The 23,893-nt window shown below is 36.0% G+C and overlaps 1 protein-coding gene and 1 long non-coding RNA gene across 7 annotated transcripts in view; one reads left to right on the forward strand and one right to left on the reverse strand.

Moving 5' to 3' along the window:
• LOC123321819 overlaps positions 1–23,893 on the reverse strand; it is a 93,791-nt gene that overhangs the window by 20,682 nt on the left and 49,216 nt on the right. The window lies entirely within an intron of this gene.
• LOC123321755 (agrin-like) overlaps positions 1–23,893 on the forward strand; it is an 86,419-nt gene that overhangs the window by 19,167 nt on the left and 43,359 nt on the right. The window contains exon 1 of one of the 6 annotated variants that reach the window (XM_044909496.1): positions 1,236–1,361. The exons of the other annotated variants lie outside the window; for them this stretch is intronic. The gene's annotated coding sequence lies outside the window, so the exon portion shown is untranslated. Of the gene's footprint in view, positions 1–1,235; positions 1,362–23,893 lie in introns of those variants that run through there. 6 annotated transcript variants of the gene reach the window in all.

Raw genomic sequence — 23,893 nt, forward strand, 5'->3', positions numbered from 1 at the left:
TTCTTAGATTTCGGAACTCGCAGGTACCGTTGGGTATCCAGAATTGAATCTGCATTGTTCATTAAATCCGGTTCGATTGTCAAATATGTCCACTCCAGAGTTGAAACAAGTTTTCGCATTTCAAGTATTGGAATCGATTGGACTCGGCTACCAGTAGCGGTTCGTTCGGAATGATGAGATAGGGGTTATTTCCAGACGTATAATACTGATTGAATATTTCAAATTCGAACTCGCACAAATTGTGGATATGTTGAGCTTTTTGAAGAGCGATTCCATCGGATATATTTCCAAGTGTTTCGATCGGGGGTGGCATCAATCTCCCTTGATTTACTTCTTATTGTTTACCGGGTGGTTTGTGTGTGTGGATGGAGGGTTTTTTTCGACAAGAGCATTCGCGTGGCCGTGAACAATCTCCGTTCCTGGCAATTTCAGTTTGAACGCAGGTGTTTCGCAGGGCTCATTATTATCTCGTACTGATTGGTATAAAAAATCGTTTTGCCAGTGACAGACTTTTATATAGCCTGATCGTCATCGTTGTAAACAGATCGATTATTTTAACACCCTCCCACGTGTTCTGTTTCAGTGTATCTTTGTCTTCCATACACTTTTAACTAGTTTACTTTCACCATTACATCCATTCTTCCAGCTCCTGCGGCAATTCATCTTCACTACTAGTATGTAATTTCTGTATGTATTGTCATGTAGTAAAGAATTGATGAAAATCCATAGTTAAACAAGAAACTGAATCACATGATTTTCACTAGAATGAGTTATTCAACCCCTATACGGGATTCACTTAAGTGGAGTAGGGTTCACCCACCTGATGATGCTATTGTGATAGAGAAATAAGTGTAAAAATTGAATAACTCCTCTTAGTGAAAACAAATTAATTAATTCCTAGTTCAGCCACAATAATATTTGACATCAAGTAAAAAGCAACGAAATAGCACTATTTCTCATCTCGATGCAGGAAATTAACTGTGACATATTTACTGAGTAACCGATAGGCCATCAACGACACGTTTACTCAAGCCATCTTTCGCGAAGGAGGATCAACCACTTCGAAATCAAGAGATGCTCATGTCTCCAAATGCCTGGAACTACTTGTTTTGGTAAATTCAATATGATGTATAAAACGGAGTTTGGAGAGTGACGAAGAAGTTCGCGTCCAAGTAGGCGCAACTCCAACACCAACCCCGGCACGGTGAAACCTTTGAATTGCCCCACCAGTCTTGCCTGAGACAGCTCGCCGAGCGCAGTGGATTTTTCACGCAAAATTTCCACATTTCCGCGCCGGTTTTCATACCTAACTATACGTAAGCGCGCGTTATACTGTCAGTGAGCTGATTTCCCTCCGATAGGTATGTTTCAATGTCGATTAGATATTTGGTAGTTTAGAAGCTTCGACCGTTGATCTAACATATTCCAACTGAATCGTTTTCATATCTCAGAAATCTTGAATATCGTTTTCCATTTCCAATATCATTATTTTTAGTTGATTCAGATCAAATATTTCATTAGCCTCATCAGTCAGTTGAGTGGAAATATCTAAATAAAGCCATTTCAGATCCCAATTTTTTATCCTCAATAACCAATAAATCGATAATGAGTATGAACGAAAGTATTAGAAACATTCCGTAAAACCCTCATATATTGAAAACCTTAATCACCGAGCTCCCTATGAAGTATACCTACTCTTTTAGCCGTGGCGTGATTGGAATAGGTAATTCGGACTATGGCTATTTTCAATAAGTTTGGCTAAGTTCGTTAATGGCCAAAATCTAGCCGACTGTTTCGGAGTTATATGCATTTTCAGTTTTGTTCTTCTATATTGACAAAAAAAATGATTGAATTTGAATTGAAACTCGAAGTGCAGTATTTTGTGAAGATGATATAATTAGGAAATTGAAAAAACACACTACTGTCCAACTTCTGCTATGCACATCATCATGGAACTACCTCCTCTAGGTGTTTTCCAGAAATGTGGGGTGGCCACATGGTCTTTGAGAGCGGCGGAGGAGTCAGCAGACTTAAATGAGTTTTATGGTTAAAATGAAATTTACAAGTATAAATTACAAATTGGCGAATGCGGAGGTTGCTTGTTAGCTTATTTTTCAATGGATAAGGATGAAGAAATTAATATAGGAACTTATTGATGGAATTTGTTTGGGCGGATTATCAAACTACCATCATTAATAATTCTTACGAATACAGTAGGCGCGACGACTTTAAAAAAACTCAACATTTGAAGAGCCCAAATGATCACTAATAGGTAAATAGTCGACAAATACCTAACGTCATATGAAGACTGGATTCCGCCATTCTGTTGAAAAACTGTGGCTTGATATTATCTCTAAACAAGGTTATATGTTGATGTTTTGGCGTTCTGTACGGAAATTATCCAGTTTGATGTTGGTAAATAAGGAAATTGTCTTTTGTAACGAAATATCATATCATCGATATGGAGACGAACACGATACTATTGAGAATCTTTCATCTTTCGAACAGCTACATACATAAATTTATTTCTAGTGGTGGTTTTGAAAGATATAATCGATGGAGCTTAAAAGGCTTGGAAGCGTAGACGGTGCAACACAATACCGAATGTAAAACAACTTTGATCGTTTTCCAAAGGCATCATTTCATATAAACTGTTTCTGAACTTATTAATATTTCCTTCACATCTAAAATTCACACCTTCAAATCCTTCACATTTATCAACATCATGAGTGTTTAATAATTTTTTCTTGGGTAGAAAACCTCCAGAAAATTCCAATATCATGAAATATATATTCAGCTAGGTATATGGATATCCGTATTGAAATGAGTCCTATTGCGATGACCGAACGTGAGTGACCTGAACGAAAACCGATATTTATTCATATCCAGGATGAAATGGCGCCCATATTCTTAATGACAATGGATCATCGATCGGTAGAAAATTTTTGGATTTAATGAAGAAGTCACCAAACTAATGGGAAATTAATCGATTAAATGAATGCTGGAACACATTACCGAGTGAAGGCCGTTCGAGAAGAACTTTTCTATCGAGAAAAAATTACTTTTATGGTTTTTGATTAGGTAGAAGTAGAACAACTATTCAGTAGAAATAGAATCACATCTTCGAGACCCATAGGACTAGTTACATTTCTTAGTTTGGACAAAAGTTAATGTTTTAATTCATCTAGTACATCGACTGTCCCTTCGATGGAGGCAAAATTGCAGGATTGGTCGAGCCGAAGACAGAATGTGGTCAAAGGGATGGGAAATATGAATTATTACTGGCCAGGCAGGTTGTACCATCACCAAGGCACAAGTGACATGCTACAATTAAATGAATGAGTGTTCTGGAAGATGGCATGTATGATAAATAGGATCACCGTCGCAGAGCAATTAAAGAAGGGAGTTTTATATATGACCGTCACGAGGGAGTTGTTGAAATAAATAAAGGCGAAGGATTATTTATGCGATCCCTAAGCGAAAAACAACCCCCATTCCGGCTCGACTAGAATTGCAGCATGAACTAAATACCGACGAATAGATATTATGGGCCTTTCTTGAATCAATAATTAATGTAGAACAATTTGTCAGTGATTCAGATTTCTGATCCAGATTTTCGGTTATTCGGGTTGTTTTATAAATATTCAATAATGTCGGCTGAATGAACAGTCCATTCAATATTCAGGGAAAAAAAAATATAAGGAATAGGAACATATCAAGCGAGAAACTGAGTTGAAAACGAATAAACGTATCTTTCAGCCATTTTCATGACAGAAAAAGGCATAGAATTAATGTGTTCCCACTCCAATTAACGATGTGAATATAATCAAGCCCTCAGTGGACAATTATACATAAAAACATAAATACTGCATTATCAGAAACGTTGTTAGTAATGAAGGATCATGAAAAAGGAAGCAGTGCTGAACAGTGTCGAGTCTGGAAGTGAACGTAATCAGTTTTCTTTCTATCTCTTATTTACATTTCCAGTTACAAAAATATTTTTTTTAAGGGGAATTAAATTCCTTCACGGGGTCATTCCAATTGCCCGTTGCTTGTTAGTGGGTAATATTCTTAAAGTTTGAAATGGAATAAAATCCTATTTACTTCGAACCGTATTGAATGTCAATATAGACTAACTATACGGGATTTTAAATGTACGGATTGTACGGCTTCATTATTTTGCTATTTCAAGTTTACTTTTCTGTGGTGAAATCAATTGTATTTGAGTTCGGTAATGGAAAAATATTCATTCCTTAATGAGTTCAATGTATGAACGTTTCTCATATGATTGTAGTCAAATTGCTGTTTTACTAGTATATAAACTGTTATACAGCAGAACAAATTTCAAAATTCCATCATTTCATTAAAATGTAATTTGAAACCCTTACTTAACTTTCTACGGAGTAAACCATATGGTTTATGGATGAAGTCTATATAGACTTCATCCAAATATTCACCTTCGTTGTTCACTTCAACTAAAAATGTTAAGATTTTATGGTTTAATTCTCATTGTAGTGACACAAGTCGCTAGTAATAAAGAGTAAAGTAAGCGCCAACTTTTTGGTTCATCATGAACACTAATTATATAGATGATCAATTAGTATATCAACAATATCTTCGTTGTTTTACCAGCTGATCTTTCATATATAGTACGGGTTGTGTGCAACATCAGAATATGCTAGGATAACAACTACTTAGTTACAGATTCCAATTTAATGAATGTGTAATTGTCAAACCAAGGTTTATCGATGACTATTCCATAGAAATGAACTGATGCAGAAATAATTAAGTTGATTTTAGCGGCCGATACTCTGCCAGATTGAAACAGGTAATTGGTTCCTAGAAGGGTGGATCATGTGTGGTTGTACATATTTCATTCTGAAACAATTTGATTATCTTCGAACTGCGATTAATCTCAACTTTTTCAACGAATATAAATGTGGATTTGAAATTTTTAGATCTATTGAATCATATTCATTAAAAGATGAACATTGAGCATATAATTTTTCTGCATCCAATCCTCAATAGGTAATTGAATCATGAATAGCGAAGATTTTCAAAACATCATATTTTCCTTATATTAGTTTCAAAAGACGAATGTTCCGTTTATATTTTTGAAAAAGCATTCGTGAATATTCTAATATGCAAAGCTTTAATGAAACGAAAAGCTTGCGCTGGCTTAGTAAGCATGAGGGGAGACAACACAAAATGGGCAGTAAATTAAATCAGTATTGTTTTTGCTAGCAAAGTTTCGGATATAAAGACGACCTTTCCTGCTCAACAATGTGAGCCATATTAATAAAACGTCATGTTGGCACTTGTTCTAGAAATAACTCACGCGAACGTCACAATATGTTATAACGTTTATATTTATCGTCGGCTTATGTTAATATAAATAACAATGAATCGCAACTTTTGATATGCAAAAGGGATTTTTGTATTTTGGCCAGATAAATAAGCAACCAATGTTTTTCACGAAATTTTGAAAGATAGCAAGCTAGTCGAATTAAACACAATAAGAATTTTCTAATTTCATACAGTATTTTTGAATAGAAAATTTCGCCAAAAAAGAGCTGTGGCGTGGAGCTGATTTACGAGATTTCCATCCATAATTCCCAAATTACATGGCAGGCCATGTTTTATTGAATCTTGGATTTTGAACTATTTCCGGAATTCCTTTGATTATTTATTTCATTGATTAAAATGTGTATTTCATAACCTCAACTCACATCTGACAAGATATCATATGCAGCATCCAATTGTGACGCCATATTTACCAGATATATTGATAACGGCAGAGCCCCACCATTATTATTCGAAGGAATAAGAATATCTAAAAATTCTCAAAAGAAACGTTGATATGTGAAATGGGCTACATGATTTTATTTCATTGGCAAATATTTTCGGAACTTTCATTTTCAGATTGATCATCGAACGCCTTTCTTAGGGGTTATCCCAAGATATCTGAGAATATTCCTTCTTCATTCCCTGAATAGAATAGCCGGGATTTCCACAAATATTTATGAAGCCCAAGAGCGTCGTAATCTGAAATTCTTTCGAAATTCATTAAACTTCGACTGGGTTATGAATATTAATCCAAAGAATTTGCGAAGAGTTGTAGTGGCAGCTGTTTGGCTATCAAAATGCTCCCAAGTTCAGACAATTAAGATTAGAAAAGAAGAAAATACTAGATAAATAATCGAGTGAAAGAGGGCGAATGAATGTGTTCAATAGTTTGTGCCAATCAGATTCTTGTTCATCATTAAATTCTCGGATCAAATTGAGTCGAAACCAACCAAATTGGCGTTTCTGAAGGGATTTTTAGAGTCAAATTATTATATAACGCAATATAATATTGTACTATATTATATTGCACATTATTTTCACACACGAATCAATAGTTTAGTTTGATACTCATTAGTTTAGATCGTCTGAGAAAAGTAGGACTCAAAACTCAAAATCGTGTGTGGAAATTATTTGATAGTTCTCGTTTTCTAATGAAAAAATATGGATATCGATTATTTTATCTGAGAAAGCTCAACATGGTTCTGTCTGGATTCAGATGTTATAACCCTTAACACGTGTTTTATCATTGATAGAATCTTCGGCTTCATAAGCCTATATTTAGTCAGTTCAGTTCAATAATCTGAAGGTAACGTTGAAATATTTCTCCCGACTTCCAAACCTCATGAAATTTGTAACAGCTCATCCAGCTGATTCGATATTTTTTTGCTGCGGCTATCTCCGGTTGGTTTTGGATTCATTGCTTCATTCGCAGAAAGTAATTTTCTCCAACTGATCTTTATCCGTTATTTTCCTTCCTGTTATGCCGATCACAATTTCGGTCGAATTTTTGAAAGATCTCTCCCTGTATAAGCTGCTCGGCTTGCCATCTATTTCATTTGTCCACCCACAGAACCATAGAAATCCATTTTATTCATTTATTTTTCAAAAAAGTTCGAAGAATTGACGGTAAATTAACGTTCTAATTTGAATGTTAGTATATTTGCTTTGGTCGAAATACGGTTCTGTATACTGCGGAGTTGAACCCTCAGCACGGAACTTCAACAGTCGCAGCAGTGACAAGATCCAGAAATTTTAATTTACTTCCAAACAGTTATAATTGCTCCTTAAAAATTCTGAAGCAATCCACGTCTACGCTCGGTTTACATTTCAAGATAAGCTTTCTACGTGCAGTGGACATCCCGTTAATGACGTTGAATCTACTTATCTCCAAGAAATTAGGTTGAGGGCTCTTTCCTCGGAAGATCAGCGATGTCTGCCCCTAGCATTTAAATTATCTCTTCTTAACTTCGGATTCTCACATCTGATTGTACTTCACTTAGATTTCAACTACCCTTCTTAGTCGAACTTGTTGAGGTATGATAGTTTAAAACACTCAATTGTTCATCTTTCAGTATTTCAATTTCAATGTGCGATAACTATTTCCGTGGACAAAAATCAGGAGGCTATTGAATTCTCCTTGCTTTTTATTCCGAAAAGTTTTTGCCGTCAAGCAAGAAAATATGCAAGCATCTAAACGATGCTCCATCTTGCTCCTTCAAACGAACTTATTTTGTATATGGAATCGTTTAATGCTCATTCACACTTATATTATTGGCCGAGAACTTGTCAAAAAGTATTTGCTGAATCACGTTTTCGATTAGACATACACATATAATGGCAGCAACAATGCTTTGATGAGTGATGTGTCGGCTTCATTATCTTTTCATCAGCAGATACAAAATGCTATTCAGGGATCGACTAATGCCTCTGTTAATTACTTCATTAACTCATATTCCCTTGCGCGAGGTAGACGAATTGAATCTTTCCGATACAGCTAGATAGCTCGAAATAATTGAGGAAAAATTTTCTCATTTTCCACCGTTAATTTCTGCTTTGGTGCCAGAAATGTCCTATTGCCACTGATGCATTCCGAATCTGTTAATTTTTGTTGTGGAGAAAGTGAAAGTACCTACTTTCGCAATTCGGGTATGTTGGAGTTACAATTCTTCACGCTTTGTGCAATGCAGATATCCTAGACTTGATATATTCTGCAAATTTGAAAAAAAAAAAACGAATGACGAAGCTTATGGTTTCCAAGGACTACTTGATGCCTCACGAATCCACGTTATTATCTGAGCTAAAACTGTCCGACAGGATGTTTAATTTGACGCTTCCTGCTTTGGTTATTTTTTTTGTTGAAGGCTCATATTATTGCTGTTGGGGAAGAATCCCGAACATCATATATCATCTGGACTTATTGATATGCAAGGCTGCTATGGTCCCCTAAAATCGTGTACATTGTTCGTTTTCTTTCCGAGAGCATCAAGCCAAGGTTCCCTGAATTTAATTATACATTCGCTAGGGTGGATAACCTATTACTTCCATGCCACTCCTTTTGATATATAGCAAAAGGTGAGAAAAATGTACCCTATTATTCGATTCGAGTTCAGCAGGGATGCATTCAGAATTCCGACCTTAAAATGCCATTCTTTACCACCTCAACTTTATGGATTTTCTTTATTCAGTAAATTCACACGATAGGAAATATTTGATGTGCTTTTACGCTGCTGCTGAATATTCTGAAGCTATGTCAAGCCATTCATTAAAATTACCAGGAAATTATAAAATTTGAAATATAAAAGTGATTTTCATTAATATTTCTGAACGATAACTTTTATTTCTTTCCGATTGCGGCATTCAATCGTTCTAATGTTGAACTTGAGTCTTATGTGAAAACACAGAGTGCAGCTTTTATATTTCTTCACATTTATTGTTGCTATTTTCAAGTAGAACCACCTAGCGAGTCCTATTCCATTTAGATGGTGCTGCAGGCGGTAATCAATGTCCGGTGTTCCTTGTTTTTTGAACAGCTGAGCATTGTAGTCAAAGGAAAACACATCAGACGGTAGAGTGCTTTTGTCCTAACTCCGAAAATGAGAACAATATTACGACCACATTTAAGCCTCAAAGATGAGGAGAACCTGATAGGTTGGAAATACCTGCTGATCTGGAACTAATTATCCTAGTTCACTCGAAGAGAAATTTGTAATGTTGGTCATGTATGTTCTACCCACCACACTGCCGAGGTGACCATGCCAAAAAAAAAAAAAACTGTCTTACTGAAAAACGTTGTTGTCTGTCTCTTTTATTGCATTGTCGTGGTATTTTATCAGGTTTTGTTATTATCGCTCGAAAGCTATTCATCAGATAGCATGAGATAGCAGAAAAACTTGAGATTTATTTCAGAAACCTTATAATCTGATGTATTTCATTATTTTTTCGGTTTTTTCGAATATGAAATCAAAAAGAGTTTATTTTGCCCCCAATTCGTGAATAAATGAATATTTTTTTCTCAATAGGATGAGTAGAAAATCTCCAACGGTAAAATAATTCTATTGTAATATACTAAAAGTCCAACAAAGAATGCCTCCCCATCGAATTCTCTTGGAAGATAGGAAATCTAATTGATTTTCCACATATTCTGCAGGCTCTTCCGTATATGACACCTATTTCTACCTCTCCCTCCTGCAGCAAATCTTATACTTTAAAAGATTTGCTCAAGGAACCGTATATTATTTTCATTTCTCTTCCACTGAAGTGCAAAATTATTTTGCGGCTTCTGGACAAGTTTCTTTAGTGGAGAAAATTTACTGATTATTAAAGGGCATGGGAGTTCAACAAATAATGAGTGGCGAAGGTGACACACAAAAAGTTCGAACGTTGTCCGTGAATTGGAAGATCAGAGGGAAATAGAAAATTTTTCAATCGCTTTTATTTATAGCGTTCGTGGAAGATGAAAATAAGATTACCTAGGAAAATTCAGAAGGAACGAATTCAATGAAAGACGGCTTATAGAATACATTCAGATACCACGGGAAGTGCCTGTAGAACTACAATGGGTTTTAACAGATAAACACTAGTACAGTAGTTGTTGCAATAGTATCTCTGATATTGTAGATCGTCCATTGTCTTTTTTCCACTCAGTGAAAGTCTCAAATATAATAATATAACTTGGTTCAGTTCATTGAGCCAAAAGAAAACGAAAACAGAAAAAAGGAAAAGCTTCTCTTGATGAATATAAGGACTGTTTTCGCTGTATGTCCATAGCTATATATACTTCAGTTTTAAGTTAATGGAGTATATTATTATTTTTTGATTTGAGTATGTTATTGTATCTTTTTGAGGTACTTAAACACTTTCATCTCCTCTATTATGAGTTTCAATTGAATCACCTGTATTCTGCGATGAGAATGCGCCTTCGCCAATTTGCAATCATTTATTCCGCCATTTTGCAACCAACGCTAACATTCATTTCGGTACAAGGTACAAATAAGATTATTCCTGTGGAAATGTCATTTCAAGATCTATAATAATGCTGCTTTTATATAAACAATACTCTAATTTTTTGTCAACGAATATAATACCTGATTTCGAAATATATCGGGAAAAATCTAGAGATTCAGATGAAAACTCACAATAGGGTGAACTGTCAGGCCATTCTGCTTTAACATTTTAGTTTTACTACACCCAAAGTTTCTAACAATGAATGGTTCCGAATGAACTTTCATTTCCAAGGAGAATTCCATGTTCCGTAGAGTAAAATTAGAAACTTTATTCATTATTGATCTATCGATTTTCGTTCTGCATAAAATGCAAACTATACCTTTTACATGAAATGGTTCGAGTACCGTCGCAATGGAGAAGCTAATTACCTTCCGAACTTCGGAGAGTTTTTTATAAATCTACGGCGACTCTATATTATTCTAATCGTTTCCTTTCGACCTAAGTTCACCAATTTGCAAACTCGTTTGAGAAAAGTTGCCATGTTTTTCGGGACTAATAATAAAAAAAATTCCAACAGAAATCAAGGGAAATTCTTTCCATAACCGCTAATATGTAGCTCAAGGTGAATGTTCTTCGTTATGGTAGCGAGGAAAAGGAAAGAAAAAACGTCTGAATTTTCATAATGACACGTTAGTACACTATTTAACGCATGTGTAAAACCGTTTCTGTAACTAATTTCCAAGGATTTTTTTTTTCAAATTTGATTTAATGTGTAGTTGAATATTAACTTTCAATCATTATGGAATTCGTAGTTTTGCTTTTGCTCAAGTGTAAAATCAAACTGGTTCGGACCATCGAACAACACAATCGAAAGATCACACGGATTATTTTCGACAATTCCATATCCCAGTGAATCCAACTCGAAACTACTATTATCTTCGTATTACTAGACTAATCCTTCGCGGAAATGTGACAGGTTCGGAATGAAAGAGTAATCCTTTTATAGTGTTGACAGGGTTCATGCAATAAGAAAAACAATATTTGTGAAAAACCTCTTGATTGTCAAATATTAAAAAATTATTAGTGACAATGGAATGAACATTATCTGTATGCAAAAAAATGACGATGAGCAGGGAATATTTTGTTTTCGGAACTGATTAACGGCCCCCATACCAATCCGCATGCATTTTTACTACCTTATTGATTTGAATCTTCTATCGGCAAAAAGGAATGCAACGGAATGAAAGAAAAGTGCCATTGAACACGTCGAGATAAGCACTTCAGATGCGATAATGAATCAGACGCTTCTAGACATCATTTACTTTAGCACAAAAATCCCCTTCGCCTCCGAAAAAAATTGATCGAACGGCATTGGGCCTCTGATTTATTCGGAAATACTTATCTTTCCTCCCATAATAAAATAAAAGATTACTCCCTCCATCTTTATCGGCTCTCATCCCATACCGTGTCAATCGAAAAAGTTAAAGTGTTTATCCATTTCCTTCCACGATGAGGAATATTCTATTTCGACGAAGGAATTAGATTCCCCTAGAAAAAGGAAATGATGTCTTTTCAGCACAATAATGACTTCAAGTCGGTTGAATGAAAATCGTCTCTTTTTTCTCGAGGGGGATGTATGGAATCCTTGAAAAGGGTAAAAGGAGCTACCCATAATAATTGCTTCTGAAAGATTTTTATCAAATAGAGAAATCGTTTTGATATGAAAGCGAAGCTTTTTTTGGTTCTACAGAATGAAGGAATATGACTTCAATGCCAAAATTTCAATGAATTATCTCTAGCAGTTTCGGAAAGAAAGCCTGGTAGGTCAACAAGGACGGAGGATAAGTGTGTTTTTTCTTGTTTTTGAGATATTTCTGTCTCAAAATTGAAATTGTGAATATATTCATCAGTGGGAATGATAAATTAATATATTGTATACCGTAAGTTACAAAAGTTTTTCCTAGGACACCGTGTATATTCTCGAAACGTATAGACTAGAACATCCTACGAGTTTTTCTCAATTGTTTAAGTAAAGGGGAACAAACCCAGCAAACCAAATTTTCAATCTTCATTTTAGCTCCGTATATACGTGAAAAGACAAAATTCACCCCACCTTAAATTCTCATTCCCTTCTGAAATTCAATTATTCACTGGAAAACATTCCCCATAACGGCATTTTTCATGGAAAAAATCCATTCAACTAATCCACTCGATAAGATAACGTCATCCGCTTGAACGCCGAAGCGGCGCTAGTATCTGAACCAGCTAAATTCCTTTTATGTTAATGTTATACATTGTTCTTGAGCCTTATCTCCCAAACACAATTACCTTTATCTCTGCTTAATTTAACCTTAAACTTATCCTGCCACTCGGTGCAGTTACTATTTTATCGATTCCTGCTTACAATTCGTTATGGGGATTAGTCGACCCCCTGCATATTCAACCTCTCGAATTTGAAATCATTCCGTTGAAATTCGTGCCCCAGATAACTTTGCTTGCTTCAATCCCTTTTCACGTTGAAGTTCATGTTCCCTTATAATCAGCAAAAAATCTTTTGAATCCTGAAATCCTCATCAACCAATCAAAAATTATTCCTATTATGAAATGGAATTCTCAAGTATTTTTTCGGGTAATTCTTTACGTAATATTGGTTTTTTGTTCAACCACCTTCAATTTTCCTCTCGCTGAATTCGTGATGATGAGTTGAGGTGAATCTGGAGCGCGATAAAACTGTTTCAATGACATGAGAACGATGAACTTCATTCGAATAAACGGAATTATTAATTGTAATTAATTGTTGATTCGGATGCAGTAAACCATTTGACAACGAACATGTTATAATAGATAAAATGTTCATTTTAACATGGTTCATAATTTGTTGATTGCAACGAAATTCCGGAGGCTGATATATTCGAAATTGGAATTTAGATAGCGTGTTGGTACATTCCGCCACCGAATCGGGAAACCTAAATGTGAAAACTGTCAAATATGAGACTTTTCCTGGTTAGGTTCCTACGTTGCGGAATTCAGCAAACATTTAGTAATATGCGGACCCTATCAAACTTTGTATTAAAAATACAAAACGAAAAACTAGATGCCATCGTTGTAACCCAATTTCAGACACAGTTTGAAACTATACGTAGTGTATAAATGAGCAAATTTACGATGGAAAATCAGGAGCTTCAATTCATTTTTAGGTATGCCTCAAGGGGTGATTTCCTCCTTCACCAGTGGCAGATCTCCATAAAGTTGTATCTTCATCGTCAACAGACAGATTCTTAAAATGGAGACCAAACTCGAGGTTCCTCAAATGGTGATGGAGTTCGTATATCAACGAATGATTGTTCTAGGCGTGACTGGCAGTTGTGTAGTCTATTGGGTAGACTGTGAGCGAAAAAAAATTCAACTCTAAATCTTCTTCATAACCAAGGCCCCAATCAGGCTAAGACTCGGACAATGTTCCCACTTTTCTAAAGATGAAAATGTTTTCTACCGGTACTTCAATCGAAGCTTCCAGGACTTGTGGGAACACATGCAGGCTGTGGCCAGATTCGCTTAATACAAGGACTGCGAAACGATCACACATCCTCTCGCTGTGCATCTGTAGGTTCCAAAAACTTCCATCTGACAGATGTCCTTTTCTCTACTGAACTGTGGAACACACTACCGTCTGATGTGCTTCTGATGGAGCACAACGTTGACACCCTTCGATAAGAGGATATATCAATCAGGTGATATAGTGCTGGCCTTCCCAAAGTAACTTGACTCAAAATGTATGTGTGGATTATATGAAATATTCATCGTTCAATAAAAATAACAAGAAGCACATGTTCAGAAGAGGATAGTGACCATACATCCGATCTTTCGTCGCAATAAAAATTGAATGAATGCAGAAATCATGTTATCCTAGCGTTACATGTTACTGCATACTTGATGCCCCTGCCGAGATATATCTAGTCGGATCACGTCAGCCCTGCAAGAGTTATTCGCCACCAAAACGATGGTGATCTGTTCGCAGGGCGGAATTATCCCTTTCACCAAGGAAAATATTATATATATAAACCATCTCAAATTGATACTTCACCTCGTGACGCATCTCGTAAAATGAAATTCATCTCTTTTCATTCCGCTTCGATAGCTTTCTCGCGTGATGAACATAAACTGCTTCATTCTTCAAGTCCAGCAAGAGTTACACTATGAAGTCGTTTCCAATTGAAATACGTCCCGAATCTTTCCATCGTAAGCATCACTTCCGATTTCATTGGTGTATAACGAGGTGTATGAAATATCTTGTGTCCTGTGATTCCAATATAAGAGGAATCAGCCATTATCTCTTCCGCTTGGAAATTTTGGAAAAAACTGCCAGTTTGAGAGAAAACATTTTCAGTGGATGTTCAGCTCATTTCCATGTTCATCATCGCTCTCAGTAGACTTCGCAATGTCACAATGACACTCACATAATAATTCAATACATAGCATCAGTAATGGAACAATTTCTGAAATAATCTGAAGCATGTGCAACGATTCATAACTCATCATCATACGTCCCTGAAATGTATGCCACAATGGGAACTTCTCGAAAGTGATACGAAGTAATCTTCACCTCGGTACAAGCATGTTCACTTAAGTACACCATATAGAGATTTTTCTACTGTCAACGAAATTCTCACCAATACGAACCATTCATAAAAGGGTATCGTTGTGCCTCCATCAAATTAGTTTGAAGCATGCCTGTATATCTATATATTCCAGCAATCTCTTAGAAAACAGCGAGTATTCTGAGTAATCAAATAATTGGAGATCCTTCTTTGTGTTGCTGCATTTTTATTTAGTAGGGTGGACTTTCGAAATGATGAGTATGTTATGAATGATAAAAGATCCTATTGAAATGCGTTCGAAGATACTGACTACATATTTATACAGGTATACAGTTTTTCAGTGTGAGAATTTCCATCAAAAATTTTCTACGTAGCATTTTCAAGAACGAAATTGTTAAAATCATCAATAAAATAGATCCTGATACGACTCGAGATCTACATCAACAGAAAGCGATGAAAAGCTATTGGTTGCATAAAAGCTTTTTCAGCAAACTCATATTCACTGATCTGAAACTGAACAACTGTTTCCACAAAATTTAATTTCCGAAACGAAGAGATGAAATGATACCAAAGGGCCATTTGAATATTCGTCCAAATAAAGGTTTCATAGTTTCGTCGGCACTGGACTAAGAGAGATGATTAGCTTTGACGTTTTCATTTTGCAGGACAACTTTATGTCACAATCTTCCTAATCCGACATTTCGAGTTGGGACTGACCACAGCGAAGAACGGTTTAATATCTAACATCTGAAGTACATCCACTAGATCCACGTCCCTTTGCTTCCTATCTGACATTAAAAATGTCACTGATCTAGTTGAGGATATAATTATGAAATTACACTTCGCAGAATTGTCCGTGTTAGTTGTGTCAAGGAAGTTATTCTCATGATGAGAGAGAGCAGTGTTCAATATTATCTCTGTATTATTTTCCTTTAAATACGAATGTTTCCATCGATTCTCAATAGGCTCATACGAGGACGATTAGTTAGAAAAAAAAGGAGCTCCTAATTCGTGAGCGAAAAGATAACACGAGACTGTCCATCAAGTTTTACTTCATTTCGAAATGAAATCGATAGAATCTCACGAAACAGTTTGTTCGAGATTTTAAGTGTATGTTTATGATTTATCCTATGAAAATATAGGTTCATATCAACAATAATTGGTCACGAGATCTATACTTACGGATCGCGAATACGAAAGGAAATAAATGCGAATGATAAAAATTAAACGCTCGAACTCATACGGTGTGTGTTTATGAACAAGAGAAAATATTTTCTGATGGAATGAAGATGACTTAATTAAATTATTCTGAACATGCTCGAGGTTCAGCTTAAACGCGTTGAAAAAATAACTATATAGGATTGTTTGCTTTTCTTCTGCTTCATCGTGAACTCGCCCTCTCATAATGATAGCTTGCCGAGTTATAATCATTGTGTATTCCACTGTCAACAAGAAATTTATACGATATGAAGTTATTCAAGGATGTATCCTTTCAATTGTACTGAAACACCCCTCATCTGTTTTATTATTCAATATTCGAGAGCTTTTCCATTGAATTTAGGACAAGCTGTGTCCTATTTTCCCCATTATAACATCTTCATAATGACGTCTATTTTGCGGTTCTCGACTAAAAGATCTCGGACCAGTACACAATGGATTTCCTGAATCTTTCAACATATTTGTTTGTTTATTTGTTCCGTCAACTTTTCATTTAACACTTGCATCGTGTTGTCAGGAGAAAGGAATCGAATTTATTCAGCGAAGTTTCCAAAATTCGATTTTTTTGGAACTTTTCGACGAAGAATTTCTTTATGCTGAAGTTCTACCATTTCCAATAATGATTGTTATTCTGTATTTCCCAAACTAAATATTCCTACTAGCGAAAGGAAGTTTATTTTTGGACAATGACAAGTTTTCTAATCGGAAAGTACTCGAAACTCTGTGTATAGTGGAATTTGTCAAATACAGCGAAGCAGCTAGTTGGTTCAAAGGATTAGCATACAGAACGATTAGGGGTACGTAGAAGATATTTTTGCTGGTGATGTATAATATCAGCAAGTTTGAATTTTCTGCAATTTATGATCGCATCGTCATGAATCAAACGTAATTGGAATTATTCGTTCCGGGACATGTCATAAACATGCAGCTTTTAGTGTTTCAACGATTCGAAAAATTGGATGGGATGTGCGATATGGGTTTTCGTTATATAGGGATTCATTGGCGCGCTAATATCCTTAGCTCTGACACCAGGATCGAACGGAAATTGCCGAAGATTAGAGCTACCAAGATGACTCAAAAAAGTACACTTAATGGTTTTTTTAACTGGTTATCTCTTCACTACAGAATATTCAAGTCTCCTCCTTCATTCCCTCTGCTTCGTTTAAATAAATAATTCATTCCTCTTTGTCATATTCTGGAGCAAGTTTTTTTGCATTTCAAAATGAACAATAGATCACAAGTATCACTTGAAGATAAATTCCATGCTAAAACTAAATATTTTTTGGTAACCTCAGAAAGTTTCAGAGTTTTAACAAAATATATAGTTCAAGTTGGACGAATCTAATTACAGAAAAAACCATTCAGATAGCTCAGAATCTTTTCGCTTTGGATTCTATTAGCAGTGACCCTGAGGGCTGCCTTATTTGATTGAATCTAGGTAATAGGGTTGTTATAAGATTGTTTCAGATCGCTGCATCTTGATGGAACTTGATCACTTAACGCTTAAAAGGTGAATTTGCCCTTTTGCTGTGTCGTGCAACGTTCCAGGTAGTAATTTGAAACAAACTAATAATTAAAAAACATTGTTATTAGTTCATTAATAATTTATGACTTCATAGATTCAAAAGAGATGTTGGATACGAAACGAAATTATTCACATTTATGGAATTTTAACGGTGCGATAACTTTGACACTAATGAATTTGTCTAGAAGAAGCCCCCAATACTAGTCCGGATGAATTCAATCTCCCCCGAACCCGAGTGCCGAAAGCTACAGCTAACCATCATTAAAATGGGTACTACCCCAGGATATTCTATATTAATCAAACACTGAAATAACAATAAGGAATGGGTAATTCTTCGAGAAATACTAACTGATGTGAACTAGATAAGAAGACAGAGATGTGGATGGAAAGCGGGGATTTACGTCATTGCTACTGGAATTTGAAGGGAGATATTTTCTTGTTCAAGATGATATTTCACTCGATTCATCGCTCATGAAATATTATCATTTGGATGGAAGTTGTCGATTATGAGAGACAGACTGCAGAGCGCTTATATTTTTTTAGTCAAGCCTTAATGGACTGTAGTTTTTGGCATATCTATTTGAGTATTCCATGAAGAATAGTTTAGAACGAGAGAACCGATATTTTCTATTTATTTGTTACCGTAGTTCCCAGAAACGTAACTAGGTGTTGAAGGAATCGTTATTTTGGAAAAAAAAACTATCATCACAAAGTCAATTTCGACTCAACTGGGAAATATATCAAAGAACAGCAAATACTCTACACAGCAATATATCCTACATAAAATATAAATTGTTAGAGCGGCCAAATTATACAAACCGCACACATCCGATTCCGCATGTACCTTCCTAAATAATACAAAGAAAATGAAATAGAGGACACAATTGAAAGTCAACACCGAATGCCCGGGTACATTAAGAGTTCGTGGAAGTCATGGAGAGAATATAGTGTTTCCGATCGATCGATTCTCACTCATTATAACAATTTCTACACTTCAGCCCTTTGTCCCCTTTCCAGTCCCAATTCAAAATAATACAGCAGCCGAGACAACCGAGTCAATTATTTCATCTATAAGCCACTGTTGAATTTGTCACTTTAGGATTATTGTTTTGAATGGAATTAGGAAGCCTGGCTTAGCTCGTAATTCTTCATATTTAATATTGTTCCATTAAAGGAAAATACGGCTTCTACCCTTCCGAATTTCCTCGAATTATTCGACCCACTTCAGGACGAAATAGGAAAACAAAGCCAGTTTGTCGGTGGTAATAATGCTGCCTTCAATTTTCAATCGGAATTCACCTCATTGCTCTTTGGCGAAATTAGATCTTCGGATTACAGACGGATGAATACTCTGGATTGATAATCGGGAAATTTGGACCGCAGATTCTTGCTCAGCATTTCCGACCTCTATGTCACAAATGAGAATAATGATATTCAATGTATTCACACGAAAATAATATCGTTTCTACTGATCATTCAAAAAATCTAGAAGAAGATACGTGAAATTGAAAATCTAATCAGAAACAGACGAAAAATAAGTCAACGAAAAGTTAATACGGAGCAGCAAGATAATTTTTCAGCTGAAATAGCGAACATTCCTTTTCCTCCGTCAGCACAGAAACACGAAATACGTTTCTGACTACGAAACTTATTTGGGTGCATACAACATTCACTTTAGAGTTGAAAATAGAGACTGATTTGCTTCGAAATTTTGCGTTGAAAGGTAACGAACTAATTGCTCTACTTCAACAGACAGACTGCTTGGTGGTTACTCGATCAATTACCAGAGTTTCATGGGGAAATGAATCTGCTGGTTGTGATTAATTGAGAAGAATAAGGACTGGCCGATTATTCAGCCAAGTTAACCGAAATGATTCCCGATTTTTATTTTTCTTATTGAAGAACATTTGCACATGTATGTCTGTAACAGTAGCTGAAACCTGGTTCAGACTTGGAAGAAGTGACATGTTTCAGTTGAATGTGAAAACATGAAATTGGATGTGGAAGATAGGTGAAACTCATAGGAAGGAGGAAAAAGTTTCGTTGGCACGAAAGAGACATAAGTTTCGATCGACAGATTTGCTGAAGGTTATATTGTTCACCGAAGGCCAATGTTTTCGTGGATCGTTTGATATTTTTGCATTTTTGGAATGAAGTTTGTCATTGGGGTCGAGAAAAGTCTGGGAACACGGGAGATAGAAACTGCATGTTCTTGAGAAGCAGGAAAGTTTTTCATCATTACCATAAACAACCCGGGTAGGATTCTTTTATCTCCAGAAAAGCGAAGGTGCGGCCCCCTTCCCTAACCTAAAATCAACCTCGTAAGCAGTAACACTATGCGAAATTCAGTGGAATTTTCACATGCGATATCGGATCCACGCGGCTGATTTGCATGAATATAATATAGCCAACGAATTCGCAGAGTTAAAAAAAAAACTGCCGAATCGATGCTACTGTATTGATTAATATGTTGGCATTATCACTGCTGAACAGTTCGGTCTTTGTAATTCAACGAAATTTTTCATTCACAGGAGAATCGCTATTGTACCTTGTGGAATAAGATACATTCCAAACCAGATACCATTATGATAATGCTCTCTAATGGTTATTACGCTACAAACAACAATTTTCGTTTCATAGAATTTTATATGTATTCACACATGCGAATTGGCGGTATTCACACATGCGAATGGTAGAACGATACTTTATATAACAGTTTTTTACCGCACGAGTCTAGCCCGAACAGTTTTCAAGTAAAGAAAATTTTAGATTTTGGTATATCACATGAAATTTTGCTGCAGCCACCATTTTCCCACTTTCATACTAGAGTAAAAACCATTTTTCGTTCTTGTAAAGGAATACAGGCTTTGCTAGAAACGGTAGCTTGTTAGAACATGGAAGTAAAACATAAATAGAAGAATTATAAAGGAAAACACTTGAGGTCACAAACCCCGAAGGTGTAGAGTGCGACTGTTCAGCCCAAGAGGTTTGAACTGGGTTTCTGATGAACTTAAAGAGTATAAAATCCCGAGTATGGTTATGAGGTAAATAAACTATGGAGCACGTTATAACATAATTAACATTTGCGTAGGGGGAATTCTTTCTCATTCTTGTGTATGTTCGGTACATTGAATTGATGATTTTCAGACAAAAAATTACTGAATTTGTTGTTTTATTCCTATTCGAAAACAAGCAAACTCGAAAAACTGATTTCTGATTTATATCGAATCCATCGATATGGGAGAAAACAGGTAGGGGTGCATACGTCCCCTACTCCCAGAATTCTCAGAACTCCCTTTGCTGGTTTAGACTCTAGGGGCAGTGATTGGGTAACCAAAGCCACTACAAGGGGATACCTTGATGGAAAAACACACCATACTCTATGTTGGAACACCTCCTTAACGAGGGATTGAATAGAGAATAGGTCAGATGTATCACAGGATTTATAATTGGTCACTGCAAATTGTGCTCCCAAATATACAGTTACATTCTGGGAAGAGCCATTCTGGAGGTTGTGAAATGAAAAGGAAGCATATTTTCTTGAAAAAGAGAAAGAAAAGAACCTTCAATCGGAATATAACGAAAGGATTGTCAGATCCTATTAATACTTCATGAGCCTGCCGGGTTGTGACCGCGAAATCTAACTGGATGCCCCATTGGAATTCACTTGAGTAGAGCTGTTTGTCATAAAATTTTAACTTGTCTTTTTTGGACAGGTGTTTCTCAGCCACATCAAAAGAGTAAATGTAGAATGATTTCTCCCTTCGAACTTTGTGAATTATGGTGTGACATAACATAAAATTGGGAAATTGATTCCAAGAATCATTCGAAAACAATCTTCACAGGTTTTTCTGCATCGAGTTCCCTATATAGTTTCACGAATAATTTACGCAGTCCAACTTTATTCAATTCAATTTCGCAAACTCCGTGCCAGGAAAAAGTAATTTTAACTCTGGCGAATTTTTTCATTTATATTCAGGATTGGCGACTTCTCCATGCTTTTAATGAAATGATATCAAAGTTTCGCGCTCCAATTTCATGGGCCAATTCATTAGGGCGTCGATACTGTACAAGTCGTTGATCAGCAGTCTATGCAGGTTAATTATTTTACCGGTCGATGGAAAACAGAAAATGATTGTCTACGCGGACTTTAAGAATGAGATATCAGAAATTCAATCAGTTCAGATTAATTGATGGAGTTAATGTTTCCTCCCCATTGATCAGAAAGATCGGTAATGAATTGACATTATCTTAAAACAGAGAACTAATCGATGCGAAATATTCTGAATATTTATGTTATTAAGGGTTGGCGCGTGTCATCGAGAGTAGGTACTTGCGTATAAATCGCGTTAACTCATATATGGCTTCGGTTCAACTCTGGCATACAGAGATATATCGATTTCACTAATGAAGTACAAAATGCATATAAGGATAATAATTGTGATATATTATTTTGGGGGAATATAAACACGTTTAATTTTTATTAATTCCGGTCTCCGAGCTGTCCGAACCTCGTTTCTTGTTTCGAGGTTAATCAATAATGTCCTTATGAATGTACCTAAGTGTTTACCGCACTTCGTAATGATATATACGTTCAAATTAGAGGTCTTCAGCAACTAGAGGGTAACGCATGACAAGCCACATTTTAGATCTAATTTAAGCGGGCAGTTATTGCGAATAGCTTATATGTTTAAACTGTCATTAATAACATTTGAAACTTGTGAACTGACAACTTTTGGCTGTAAGGTAAAACGGGCTGGAGATAAATGGTTCGTGACAGAGAAGAGATTGATAGAGGCCATACCGTATACGAACACCAAGGCAGAAAGCGGACTTCCTCTACGGAAAATAAACTTTCTGCAAAAACCACCGTCTTGACTGAACATAACGTACATGCCGGACAAAACAGCGGATATCCTGATGCTGCTTCCATCGTCCAATATAATGGATTTCTTTCCTAAAATATCCCTTTTTGACAAGGTGCCGATAGCTATTTGGGAAAAATTTGCTGTTGCTTACGAGTTCCATCTTTGAGGATACACTCATGCTTCGATGGGATATTTCTCCATAATTCTCCCCCTTTTTGAATTTTCATTTCCGAATGAATCAGTCACATTCACAAAATTTCCTGATATGGCGATAAATGATTGAAATAATTCGAATAAACACTCTTCCGATTCATTATATTATTTCTGATCAGAAACCCTTATATTTATTGGAGGGTGAAAATGTTCGCAGAAGAATAAGATAAACGACAAGTCGAAACGTTAGTTCGGGATACTCGAATACAAAATACGTTAAAACGTCCTGCTGAAATAGCCAACCGAACAGAGAAAATGATTCATGTTCGGTCATTCAGTTCTCGAGTTAGATTTATTATTCTCTGCGAAAGTCCACCGCATTCCCATTGAACTAGGCTGTTGCTGCAGGAGGCACATAACAACATATTTAGAGCACGTAGGTATATGTTGTGCTCGAAACAGTTCATAAAACAGCATTTCTGCGTAGATTGCATACCCACGTGACAAAAAGGGTGAATTGTAAAAAAGGGAAAAATGTTTTTGGAACATTGCCTCCGGGCCCGCGCGGAGAAAGATGAATTAGTTTGGTTCTCTTTCATCTTTTTTGGATTATCAGCTCTCCTCCTTATATTTGTTCGTTTAACTATGTAAATTATCCTGACCCAATGAAGATTATCATTATCATTATGGCAACATGATACTTTATTGAAACCATGCATTGGTGAGAATGTATTTTATGAAATGATATAAAATAAAATGAATTTATTTCACATGGCTCAATACTTGCAATAAAGTTTCATGTAGCAATAAGTGAATGAGAACGAACGAGTTAACAAACAACCTCTTCTCTGTGGAACCCACCCACTCCTACATACGCAGAACACCTTCACTTTGCCCCATCTATTTTCTAGATTCCGGCAATGTGCAGAAAGGCAAAAAGGTGTTGGGATTCCGGTCAATCGTGGGCCCTATTTGAGCCACGTATCCGACAAAGCGAACCCGTCAGCTGTGGGTTACGTACGATAAAAATCATCTACGTACATGCAAAGGCAAACAGAAGGTTGAAATCCTGGGTCCGCATATAAACCTGAAGCGGAAAATGATCGAGTAATATTCTGGCCACGCGCGTAGCGGTCTGTAATTATTTTACAGATTCCATCATATGCCATTGAAATCTAATAACATTGTTTTCAAGTTACACACGAGTCCCTCCGATCAAGTAGGAATTTCATATTAACTTT

The sequence above is a fragment of the Coccinella septempunctata genome, chromosome X (assembly GCF_907165205.1).
Source record: "Coccinella septempunctata chromosome X, icCocSept1.1, whole genome shotgun sequence".
Classification (NCBI taxonomy): domain Eukaryota; kingdom Metazoa; phylum Arthropoda; class Insecta; order Coleoptera; family Coccinellidae; genus Coccinella; species Coccinella septempunctata.